Genomic DNA, 12162 nt, shown 5'->3' on the forward strand with positions numbered 1-12162 from the left:
CATTTGGTACCTTCTGCTGGCTCACGACAGTGACTTCTCCTTGGCTGCCCGTAGACCAGCAGCTACTTCTCACTTTGGAGCTGGAAGACTCAGCTTAGGGAGCTTGGGCTTCTGGCACCCGGCTACGTACTAAGATCACTCCTGGGAACTTATTATAGATGCTGCCTCTAGGGCCCCACCCCCAAGAGAGTCTGATATCTCAGGTCTCTGGTGGGAGCCAGAAATCTTCCCAGAGTCTTGGGCTAGGTCCTAATGGCATGCGGAGTTTCTATCCTTAGGGAGCTTTCCACATAACTGGTGAGTCAGGAAACCCTTGGAGTCAGAGCCATTCATTCGTTACACAAATATGGATTGACCATTAGGAGACTGGCCCAATGCTGTTCCCACAACATGAACAACGAGACCAGAGATGTCAGGGTGGGAGAGGTGGGGTTGGATAACGAAGCATCAAAGGAGTGGGCCTGGGAGAGTTTCCCCGTGTATATCCAAATTTCATCCATCTTTTGAGGTCCAGCATAGGTCTTCTCTCCTCCAGGTGAGCTCTGGAAACTACCTGAATTAAACTCCAGCTATGCCAGTTATTAGCTATTGGCTTAAGCCACTATGAGCCTCAGTCTCCTCCTCTGTAAAATAGCAGTACCAATCTCATAGGGTTGTGATGAGGAATGCATGAAATAATTCATTTAAGAGCACTTAGTACTGTGCCCGGCACATGTTAATCTTAAACATTAGCTATTAGTGTCATTATGTCCTGACCATCTTGGCCTGACCTGATTTCTCCTTCTGCTGAACTTTTGGACTTTCTTACAGTGTCAGAAGGGAAGGCCTCCTTAATGATTATCTAGTCTGATTCCTTCACATTATAGAAGGGGAATCTGAGGACCAGAGAGGGGAAGGGACTTGCCCAGGTCCGCACAGCAGAGCCAGGACTCAAACTCAGCTCTTCTGATGCCCAATCCAAGGGCCTCTTCTTCCTTGATGTTTATCCCAAGGCCTGAAGAGGGAAGGCAATTTCAGAGAATTCATGGCCGGAAGAAGGATGAGGTGGGAGAGAAGGTGGAGAAGCTGATTGCTCTCAGCACTGCAGCAGGGAAAGCCCAGAGCTAATCTTCCGCCAGAATGTGTAAGCCAGGTGGTCCTAAGTGGAGATTCCAGCTCTTGTGGGTCCAGCTCCTTGAGCCTCCTTAGCCTTCAAGGCCCCTCCGCCATGTAAGACTCCATCAGTGGGAACTGGTCGAAGCCGGGGTTCATGAACTCACAGAGGATTTGTGATAATTGTGGCCTCTGATGAGAAAATCTCATGTATAGAGGGCATATTGCAATCCAGGAACATCAGGGCTGAATGACACATTGTACTGATGAGGAATCTGAAACTCCATTTCCTCAAGGAAGGGACAGTCCTCAGTTTCACGGAAGGCTCTGGATGACCCAGGGGGCTGATCCCAGGCCCCCAGGAAGCCTCTCAAAGGGAGCCAGGGACAAGATCTCTCTCCCTGATGCTGAGTCCTGCCACCAACCCAAATGCCTGTTTCTGATCTGTTGGGGACACAGGTGAGGGAGGCCCTGCAATCTGGTGTGAGATGGCAGAGAGGGGAGCATCTGACAGCGTGGGTGTGGGAAGGCGTATTCTTACTCCCTGCAGAGAGAAGGGTCTATGTGCAGGGAAGCAGATCATCCTTTGTGCCTGGTCCAGCTCAACGATTGGTGCTGTTAGCCCTGTAGAACTTTCTGCTGTGATGGAACTATCCACACAGTCTGTACGGTAGCCACTTGCCTCATGTGGCTATTGAACATTTAAAGAGTGGCCAGTGTGACTGAGGGACGGAGCGTGGCGTGGGGAAGAGCACTGGATCAGGAGTCAGGAAGTCCCTCCATTTACTCACTGGGAAAGTCACTTCCCCTGTCTAGCCTTCACTTCCTCATCTGTGACATGAAGCCCTTGGGCCTGGAGGTCTCTTTAGCATTCCCCGTGCAATCCCAACCTGAAGGGCAGGAAGCAGCTGAGGATTGGATTCAGCGGACCCTCCCCCTCCCTCGCTCCCATCCTCTACTTCCCGACAACCCTTCCTCCCCCAGAGATCAACGTGGCCTCTTGTGACCTGGCCCTGCTTATTTCTCCAGGCCCACCTCTTTACTTCCCTGTTGCCTGCTTCAAACTCCATGCTCCACTCAGAGTGAACGTTTTTCAGTTCCCTGAATGTACGCTCTCTTCTCTTTGCATATTCCATTCCCTTTGCTGAGAACACCCTTCCTTATGTTCTTGCTTGGCTACTTTCAGGTCTCAACTGAGGTGTTACTTCTTCCAGGAAGACTTCCCAGATCCCCAAATCCCAACCAGATGCTCCCTTGTCCAGGCTGCCTATATTTCTCCTGCCAAAACACACCTCTACCACCCTTTATTGTAATTACCTATTAATTTGCCTACAGGCCCCAGAGCAGTGCTACCCAGTAGAACTTTCTGTGATGATGGAAATGTGCTATACATGTGCACTGTGGTAGCCAGAGTGGCTACTGAGCACTGGGAATGTGGCTGGTGCTTCTGAGGAGCTGAACTATTCATTTTACTTGATTTTAACTAATTTATATTTAAATAGCCATGTGTGGCTACTGGCTACTGGACTGGACAGGGCAGCCCCCGAGTCTGAGCTCTGAGTGGGCAGGAAGCTGGTCTGACGCCCATTCCTGTATCCTCAGTGGCCTATAATGTTGCTGTAAGAATGAAGAAACTCTGGAAGCACGAACAATCGAGAAAGGCCAGCTTATCCAGATGGGCCCCTCCCGGACCCTCCCCAGGCATCTTTTCTGAACATAATGAAGCGAGACCTTCTGTTTGTAAAGGAGTCAATAGTTGACAAAGGATGTCCGCAAACCCTCATTTTATTGTAATTACTATCGCAGGAGGCAGGCAAAGCCGGGCTCATTATCCCATTTTACAGGAGGGGATCACTGAGGCTCAGGATGGGGAAGGAAGGCTCCAAGCACCAGGTGGCTAGTGCAGAGCTGGGCTGGTCCCTGGCAGGTAGGCTGACATCCAAATGAGACCCAGCACAGAGGAAAGGAGGGGGCTTTTCCTTCCCTGTGGAGGTTCCGTGGAGACTAAGTGGAAACAGATGGATAGGAACGGGGCAGGAGGATGTGGGCTGGCCATCTGGCAATTTCCTCAGGACTCTGGGCGCTGGAATCCCCCAACTCAGGCAAAGGAAGAAATAGAGGTCCTTGGGAGAACCCAGGGGTGGCGTAGGGTGGGCAGGCCAGGTGGCCCCTGGGCCAGTTACCAGGGCAACCCCAGAATCATCAGGCTTCCAGCTCGTCCCCAGAGCCCCCTCCCCTCCCTGGAATTCACACAAGCGACAGTCAGTCTGGGAAGTGACAGGTGGGGAACTGACAAAGGGCCCTGTGCTCTGCCAGGGGGCGGGATGGGGCCTCAGCTGGGCCTTGTGGGGCTGCCTGGCGGCTGGCTCCTCCATCTCGGGGAATTCCCCTCCTGCCTAAAAGTCAGCCCAGCCCAGCCCTCCTTCCTGCAGAAGCACAGCGAGCTGAGGAGCCTTCACAAGGCCGCGGCCCCCGCCCGCATGCACCCTCGTCTCCTCCTGGCCTTCCCAGGTGAGTGACCCAGCCCAGGACAGGGGAAGGGCTTGTTGCACAAGGGGGCCGGAGCCACCAGACCCTCCCAGCTCTGGGCCAAGAGCCACCGGGCCTCCCGCTTTCCTGCCAGCTGGGGTCAGCTGCCTCCCCGCCCAGCTCCCTGGCCCCCAACCCAGGGCTTGAGCTCGGGGCCTCTCTCCCTCCTTGCCTGGCCTCATTCTCCTCTTGCCTCTCTCCCTCCATTTCTTATTTCCTCTTCCTGCCCTCCTCTTCTTGCCCTGCCTTTACAGCCAGTCTTTTTCTCTCTAGTCGCCTCTAGTTTTTCCAAAGGGTAAGAAAAGAAAGGTCTATTTTTGTCTTATCCTTCCCCCAAGAAAAGGGAGTAGGTTTGCCAGCGTGAATGCGGATGTGTTTCTGTGTGTGAGAACGAGTGTCCGTGTTTGTGAACGTGTGTCAGACCTACGGAGGTGTATGTGTGTCTGTCCATGTGAGCCAAGGTTTGTGAGCGTGTTTATGTGAGTGTGTCTGTGGGTGTCTGTGAGTGTCTGGGTCATGATGTGAATGTGTGTGAGTTTTTGAGGCTGAGTGTGTGGGTGTGTGTTGGGCCCTTTAGCCATCTAAAGCTAGACAGGAAGAGACCAGGTGGGAGTCTCCCCCAGCCTCCCTTGGCAACAGGATGGAAGGTGGGACCCTCCTTAGCACTGGAGCAAATGGATTTCTGGAGCACTCTCCCACCTGCTTGACTCCCAGGGCTGCTGGACCTTTCTTTAACGGAGAGCCCGAGGCACTAGGAGTGGGTGAAGGGCTGGCAGATAGTGCTGATGCGGCCACCTCTTTGATCACAAACAGTCCACATTTTCCAAAGCTGGTCAGAGGCCCAGCCCAGGGAAGTCCCTGGCTAGGATGGGCAAGGAGTGGAGGCCAAGTCACTGTCGTAGTGGCTTCTGGGCTGGAGAATAATGGAAGGAGACGCGGGAGGGGCCCTAGAAGAGGGAGCCTGAGAGAGGACGTGGGGTGAGGCTGACGGAGGAGTGCTCTCAGGGCTCTGTCAGGGCTTCCCAGGATTAGGAAATGCTCTGGTTCCCATGGGTCTGCCTCCTTCAAGGGCCGGGCCCGGCCTGGCAGACCTCTTCCCTCTTTCAGGAGAATGACAAGCAGCAAGTTTGGACCCAAACCCATATCTGGCTTGACACCCTGACCTGGAGACAGGGAGGCCTGGGGCTCCTAGGAGCTGTGGGAGGGGCCTGGCTAGGCTGCGTATGCTGGAGGCCGGGAATTTCCCCAAGTGTCACTGTGCCCTTTCCTCTCCTCCAGCGGTGCCCTAGAAACCCTAGAGTAACAGGCAGGCCCAGGAACGCAGGGGAAACATTTGGGATGGAGAGAGAGAGGAATCCAGGAAAGACCCTAGAGAACAAGTAGGAGGAATGCCTTCTAGGCCCGGTGCCTCTGAGAACACTTTGTGAGGTCTAGGGCAAGTTCCTCCACAGCTCCGAGCCCTGGGGGCCTCGCTGGAAAGAGGAGATAAACAACCCTGCCCACCCTACGGGGCTGGTGATCAAAATTATCATTGTTGCCTTTCAATGATGCCAGGCACTGTGGCATTTCGTTCTCTCTACTCTGTGCATTGGGCACTGTTCTGGCCTTCATGTTATTGAGGAGGAAACAGGCAGAGAGCCATCACGAGGTATAAGTGGCTGGGCTGTGATCTGCCCAGGTCTGACTCGAGCCCACGCCCTAACCCTTACCCAACAGGCCTCTTGGAGGAGGGGCAAATGGTGCGTATTATATGGTCTAATTCACCTGAAGGTGCCAGATGGATGTGAAAGGTTATGGATATCTTACTGCCCTCGTAGCCTTCCCTCCTGCATTTATTTGGGAGGGAGGTAGGGAGAATTAAAAATACCTTCTCTGGCTGGGGGTGGGAAGCGGGGACTGTAAACTCTGTTCACTTATTTACTCCTTACCAAAAAATATGATTACCTAGTACAATTTCAGTCAACATCATGTGCTTGACACGCAATTCTCATTTAACTATCACGGAAATCTCGCTCTCATAAACACACACACCCAACGCTGAAAACCACCTAGAATCCACCATAGGGTTGTAGGGTTTTACATTCCCGAGATTGCCTCAGGCTATGGAGACGGGCGACCAGATCAAAGGAAGGGACCCAGGCCCAGGATTGCTCTTTTCCTAATCCAGGAGCTGCTCCCCCTGAGTTTCATTTACCCCCAGCCAAGGCCCTGACTCCCTAATTCAGCTGATGGAGAGAGGCACGTGCTTGCTCGCTTTAGGATCTCCATTGCCCACCAGTGCCGGCTGTGGAAATAGTGCTCTGGGTTCTAGTCCCGAGTGCTACTTGCAAACTCGCTTTAAGACCTCCCTCTGGCAAGCCCCTGGCCCTCTCTGGCCCTCAGTGGCTTCATCTCTACAAGGAAAAGCCTGGGTTTGATCCTTTCTAATGACTTTTAGGGACTGGTATTTTGAGTTCTACGTCTTGCTAGCTGGCAAGACTCCATAGCGTAATGCTTAAGAGCATTCAGAGTTTCAGAGCCTGGGTCTTCATCCTCCCCTTACCTGCTGCTGAATAAGACCTTGTGCAAATGATCAAACCCCTCAAAGCCCCAGTTCCATCTGTGAAATGGGGATGATAGTGGTACTGACCTCAGAGGGTGGTTGGGAGATATGTTATGTAAAAGTCAGGCCTAGCACACAGCAAATACTCCATAAATGTTACCTTTTAATGTTTTTAATATGCAGCCTCCACTCCTCTTTAGGCACTTGATTTAGAGCTCATTCAGTTATAGGTGGGTTTTTTGGTGTCTTTTTTATTTCCCTGAAATGTGGATTTAGGTCTGACTCTGGAGCAGCCTTGGTGGACATGGTAGAGGGGGAGGGAGTAGGGAGCAAAGTTGCGTGCTTGAAAACAAAACAAAATAAAACAAAACACAGGCCTTTTGATTCTCCTCCCTGGTGGGGCCTTGCTCGGTGCTTGTCACCAATCTGGAAGGGCAAGAGGTCCCCAGCTGCCTGAGTCACTCAGCTCTCAGCGTCGGGCCCAGCTTCCTAGCTTGTGAATCTCCTTCCAGATCTGGGGATGGCAGGGGATGCCCGGCTGGGGGCCTGTTTCCCACCCTGCCAGGCCCCCAGAGTCTAGGTTTCCATAGAGGATGTGGACGGTGGGATGGAACCTGGGAGGTTGCATTTCTGGGTTTAAAAGTGAAGTTCTGCCCAATGCATGTAATCCACGTCTACTAATGATACTACTGTCATTTCTTGAATGCTACTGTGTGCCAAGCTTTGAGCTTTACTTGCATTTTCTCCTTTACTCTCACGATCACCTGAGGGGTAGGTACAATTATTATCTCCATTTTTCAGAGAGGAAGTGAGGCTTAGAGAAGCCACCTAGGTAGTAAGTGGTTGAGAAGGTATCAGAACCCCATCAGTTAGCTCCATAACCTCTGCTCATAATGAGTGTTGAGTTTCTGTGAGAAAGGAAGAAAAATCATGACATTGTAAAGACAACATGGTGCAGTGGAAAGAGCACATATGACTGGCAGCCAAGGTCCTGGGTTCCAACCCTGGTTGTACCAGCCAGTGTGTGTGGTATTGAACAAGTCGGTTGCTACACTGAGGCCTCAGTTTACATAGGGGATTGTTATCAATGGTCTCTGTGGCCTCTAACACAGTAGGATGTTCTGAAGTCAAACTAAGACTTAAAAGGACGGAAGGGGTGGGCACAGTCACGGCTTCGAAGAGACGTGTTTTCTCACGCATTGTAATTATTAAGAAAAGTTATCCAAAAGTAAGAAAGCAGGCAAAAAGATGACTGTGTGACCTTTTTATGTCATACTAGAGCATTGTCCAACAAGCCTACCTAGGAGTCATCTGGCACTTTGGAGAATGGAACTATTTGCCTAGCTCTCTAAGGCACAGACATTTTATAAAAACAGTTGACAAAGTTTGGAAACAAAATGCAAACATCTGGAGACAACTCATTTTTTAAAGTAAATTTCAGTGTTCATGAGAAGACTTGGGTTGGGATTATGAAGAGGACATTCTAGGAAGAGGCAAATTGGGAAGTACAGAGGAAGAACAGGAAGAAAACCGGTTTGGGGGGACCTACTGTGTAGAGGTGATGCCTCAGAGCTGCTGAATAAACAGGGCCGAGATTCTAATCTCCCTGTACCCTGCCCCGTTGGTAACACTCAGTGGTAATTTGTTTGGTGTTTGCAGCCCTGTCTCCCTCCGTCTCTTCAAAATCAGGGTATATGTGTACTTATTTTCATAATTCAAATGAGCTAGAATTAATATTCTTTTGAGAATTTGGTAACACGTTTGTAGTAATTGAAGGCATCCCAGGATGTCACAAAGCCTGAAAGGAGAATCCTTGGACTAGGCATATAGTTGGGCAGGCGTGTGTGTGTGTGTGTGTGTGTGTGTTGTGTGTTTTCACACACAGTCACAGTTGATTGACGGATCTCTCCTGTAAAATGAGGGCCTGTATGAAATAGCTCCCCAAATCCTTTCCGAGGAAGAGGGCCTGTCAACGACTAAGTTTTCATCAGTTTCTGGGAAATGAGGCTTTTGCAAAAGGTTTTTCATAAAGCTGTATTTACCCAATTTAAAGCGCTGTCTTTTATTTCAAGGTTAGGCCCTTCCACTTTTTGAAATTAAAACTTACCCTCTTTTAAATAAAATGATGGGCTTAAAAAGGAAAAAAAAAAGTGTTCCCAACTTTAAACCAAGTTCTTGCTCCTTGTGGGTCTGGGAAGCTGCCTGTTTGGACCATCTGGCCCACATACAGGGAGGCAGGGTAGGAGGCAGGCCAGGATTTGCCTACGTGGCTTTGAATCTTGACTGGGCCACTTACTGAGGTCATCTAACCTCTCTGTGCCGCGTATATTAATTTACTTATGGTAAAAAGGGGGATAAACTCATCTCATTAGGGTGGCTGCGCGAATTAAAGTGATGCGTGCAAAGTGCTTGCAATGGCTGGGGCTGTACGTAAGCAAAAAGAAATCAGCCGTAACGATAAGCTTGTTTAAGGGTCCTTTCGGCTCGGAATTTCTACGAGCTCTGCTCAGAAGTCCAGGAAAGCCCTGGACGGAACTCTGGGGCGCCGAGCCGGAGCTCTGGCTCTGCTCGAAACGCTTACGTGCCTGCTGGCAAGTCCCTCCCCGCTCGGCCTGTGTGCCCCTCCGCGCTCGGAAGGGGTGGGGTGGTCTCTGCGGCTCGTCCCCGTTCTGAAATTCCGGCTGTCGGGGTGGCCCCAGCCTCATTCCGAGGCCCGGGGCTTCCGGCGCGGGGCTGCCCGGACCCGGGGAGGTCCCCGGCCGACGCGAAGGCCGCCGAGGGGGCGGCTTGCGGGACGAGATCCCCGTGGCCACCGGGCCGGCTCTAGGGCCGGGCCATCCGGCGGCCGCTGTTTACCTCTCTCCGTCCCTCCCTGGCGGCCGCGGGACCGCCGGGAGGGCGCGATGCGATTGGGCGGGCGGCCTGTCAATCACCGGGGACTTTCCCAGGGGTGGGGCGGCCCGGCCCCTGGCACTTCCTTGTCTCCGACCCTGTCCCCCTGCCCCAGCCGCTGAGCACCGCCGAGCCAGAGCCTGGCCCGGGCCACTACCGTGTCCCTGGACCCCGGGCTGGACGCGGACAGCGCGGCGCTGTCCCCCAGGGCCCCCACCCTCAGGTAAGCCGGCCCGGCCGGAGCGGGGATGGAGCGAGAGGACGGGAGTCGGGGACCGGGCCTTTCAGAGCCTCGGCAGTGACCGGCCGCCGGGTGGGAGGTCAGGCCTGGGCAGGTGGTCCCGGCGCTCGAGATCCCGGGCGCGAGGCGCCTCCCCGGGCGGCCGGGCGGTGCGGGGAATCCCTGCCAGGCGGGGAGGGCGGTGGGCGCGCGTGCGCACTGCGTGAGCGAGCACGTCTAGGAGCGGCGTGCAGGCGGTGTGCATAGCGTGCAGCCCAGCGGGTCGGAGGAGTGTGCGGGCATGGGTCTGTTTACAGTGTGCGAGACCAGTTTTGGAAGCAGTGTGCACATGCGATGATGAGGAAAATAACTCTTATTGGGCGCTTTCCAAGTGTTGATCAAAACTCTTTACATGTCTTAGACTCATTTAGTTATCACACCCATGCTCAAAAGGAGTAGTGGTATTATCATCATCCCCATTTTACAGTTTAGGAAACCGAGGTGCTGAACCCTGGCATTTGGCTCCGGAGTTCAGTATGTGGCTATACTGTTTGTGTTGACCATATTTTGCACACTGTTGGAGACAACATTTGTGTGCCGTGTGCAGGGTAGCTGTAGTGAGTTGTTGGCAGCGATTTTGGGTGTGGACTTTCTACATATGGGTGAATTTTCTACTGTCGAACATTGGTGTGCATGTGTGTGTAATGGTGTGTATGGAAGCGATTGCATTATACGTTCACTAATTGTGTATGGGAGTGGGTGGGAATTTTGTGTGACTAGGTGAGAGATTGTGTTTTGGTTGGGGGGGACTTTTGTGGATGATGCAGAAGAATCAGCAACATCCGTCCCCACCCCCTTGCAGAATGACAGTGCAGGGAAATCTGTGGATTCCTAATGCATCATTTTTATTTTACAGTCAAAGTGGAATTCAATCAGCACTTACTCATTTTCCAAACAATGGGGTATGGTCGAGGGGAATTCGGCATCTGATGAGAGGTCAGGAAAGGGTACTCTCAAATTTTTTTTTTATTCCCGACAATGAATATTGCACAATGAATATTGGAGTATTTATTAGTACAAACTCATAGCAATCCTGTGATGTATTAATATTTCTATTCTATAGCAGAGGGAAGTGAGGCAGTGAGAAACCAATACTAGTAATAATAACAGCTTACGTTTACGAACACTTACTGTTTGCCAGGCACAGTGCTTTACTTTCAGTATCTCCTTTAACCTTTTCAACAGCCCCAGGAGATAGTCACTGTTAGTAGCTTCAGATGAGGAAACTGAGCCTCAGAAAGGTGAAGACTTGTCCAAGACTAGTAAGCCTTGAACCCTGGGCCCTGTTCCCTTTCCACTGACCAAGGCTTCTGTCCTGGCTGTGTCCTGGGGACATAATGGGATCAGAGACTGGCACTTCACGGAAGCACTTGATCATGGCCCTCTGGAGGCTGCAGCTGTGTGTGTCCGGTGTTCTACGACTTATGTGACCCTGTTCCCCCCCCCAGGTGTCCCGTGGGTATGGCGTGGCACTCATGCTGAGGATTGGTACCTGCCCCTATGCCCACACCAGGTCCTTTGGGCCCCCAGGAAGCCGTGGGGTCTGACTCATACCCTTACCCCCAGTGCTGCCTGTGACTCGGGGCCCGGATGTCCTGGGTTGGGTCGGGCCGACCTGATTTGAGCACCTCCGAATTGTAGGAGGTCGGCCATCTATCTCCCTCTCTGGGTACCCCTGGGTACTACTCACTCCTGCGCTCGCTGTGATTTGGCCATGGCAGCTTGCTTTTTTTCCCCTCCAATGTGCCAAGCTTGGTCTTGCCTTGACGCCTTTGTATGTGCTGTTCCTTCTGCCTGGAACACTTTTCCCCAGCTATTTCCATGGCTGGTTCTTCCTTATCAGTCAAGTCTCAGCTCAAATGTCACCTCCTCGGAGGGGCCTTCCCTGACCTTTCTATGCAAAGTAGCCCCTTTTTTCACTTTCTGTCATATTACTATTGTACTTTTTTTATACATTCGTCATGCTCTGAAATCTTGTTTGCGAATGAGAAAGTATAGGTATAGAATTTAGTGTCTGGCATATGGTAATTTTTAGTGTTTACTTGTTTGTTGTCTCTCTCTTTTCCTGGAATAGATGGGTGAGAGAGCTCTTAGTCTTCGCCTGTGCAGCCCTGATACTGGATAAGGGTGTCTGGGGTCAGGCTCTCCTGGGCTTGTTCAATGGATAATAGAAGAAAGTAGATAACGGTGCATTTCACAGGTGAGGAAACTGAGGCCCAGAGATGGGAAGGCGCTTATCCCAGAGAGGTAGGGGCAGAGTCAGGATGAGAACCAGAACTTGCTCCCCGAGGCATTTTTTCCCCTTCTGATAGTCAGCGAACATTTCTGACGGCCCGGTGCTGTCCAGAGTGGCGTGATGCGCAGCTGCTGTGCAGCTGCGTGAGGAGCTGGCTCTGCCCTCCAGGACCTTGTACTGGTATGGGGAGGGATGTGTGGGGAGCGCTATCGGAAAGGCCTTGAGTGCCCGCAAGTGCCCGGCAGTCGATCTGACTGGAGTGCAGAGCAGTTTGGGGGTGCCAGGTAGTTAGGGGGCTTCTGGAGGGGGTGACATCAAGGCAGGCCCTAGAAAGATGATGAGATGCAGAGCAGGGCCTCAGCCCCTTCCGGAACTTAGTAGACTGAGCAGAGGATTTGGGGTGAGGATCTGAGAAGCGTCTCTACCAGGCAGAGAAGTGTCGATTTTTCCCTGTTGGCCTGCCGCACTGGGAAGTGTTTAGAGCACTTGGTTGGCAAAGTGAAGCGTGCATCAGGATCACCTGGGGGATCGTTCGACAGGTTGCTGCGCCCCCCTGAGCGTCTGCTCCAGTGGGTGGTGGCGATGCTGCTG

General features: G+C 52.3%; 1 protein-coding gene across 5 annotated transcripts in view; it reads left to right on the top strand.

The window, feature by feature from the left end:
* The first annotated feature begins 3485 nt into the window (after positions 1 to 3485).
* TNIP1 (TNFAIP3 interacting protein 1) overlaps positions 3486 to 12162 on the top strand; it is a 50749-nt gene continuing 42072 nt past the window's right edge. For 4 of the 5 annotated variants that reach the window (XM_046666987.1, XM_046666990.1, XM_046666989.1 and 1 more), the window contains exon 1: positions 8810 to 9278. The gene's annotated coding sequence lies outside the window, so the exon portion shown is untranslated. Of the gene's footprint in view, positions 3604 to 8809; positions 9279 to 12162 lie in introns of those variants that run through there. The other variant, XM_046666988.1, reaches the window with a different exon arrangement.

The sequence above is a fragment of the Equus quagga genome, chromosome 7, assembly GCF_021613505.1.
Source record: "Equus quagga isolate Etosha38 chromosome 7, UCLA_HA_Equagga_1.0, whole genome shotgun sequence".
NCBI lineage: Eukaryota > Metazoa > Chordata > Mammalia > Perissodactyla > Equidae > Equus > Equus quagga.